Here is a 629-nt window from a genome sequence, read left to right on the forward strand (position 1 = left end):
TTATTGATTTAATTGCACGGCAATTAGTTTGCCGTTTGTCGTTAAATTTCATCCGGAACGAAGCAGCGATTCGCTTGTTTAACCAATGATTAATCGCCGCCAGTTTTATCTGTAGCTAACAAATGGCGCTAATGGGTAACCAGAAACGCCATAGAGCCAGTCGGGAACACCATTGGCCATCGATCGGCATTAGCGGTTTACGCGTTTACGGGTAACCCTCTCCTCCTCCTCCTCCTCCTCCTCCTCCTCCTCCTCCTCCCCCTGACAACTTTGCCAGCTCCTTCATCCGATCCCGATCGAAATAGTTTTTCAATTTTCACGGACGATTGGCCGCCACCCTCCGCTCCCAATTTTCCCGTCGCTTGGCTTTTCGATTATCCGGTATTCGCAAACGCATCCTGGAAACATCCCCGGCCCGGGACCCACGCGAATTAAACCACCGATTCCCGCAAGCGATACGCTCGATCCGTCTTCCGAATTCGGATTTCCCCTTCGCGAAACAACTTTTCACGCGCCCGCTGACTCCAGCTCCATCTTCTAATCCCTTGCATTCTTCGAGGAAGTGGTTGGAACGAAAGCATCGAGAGAGAGAGAGAGAGAGAGAGAGAGAGAGAGAGAGAGAAAGAGAG

The sequence above is a fragment of the Apis dorsata genome, unplaced genomic scaffold (assembly GCF_000469605.1).
Source record: "Apis dorsata unplaced genomic scaffold, Apis dorsata 1.3 scaffold_538, whole genome shotgun sequence".
Lineage (NCBI taxonomy): Eukaryota > Metazoa > Arthropoda > Insecta > Hymenoptera > Apidae > Apis > Apis dorsata.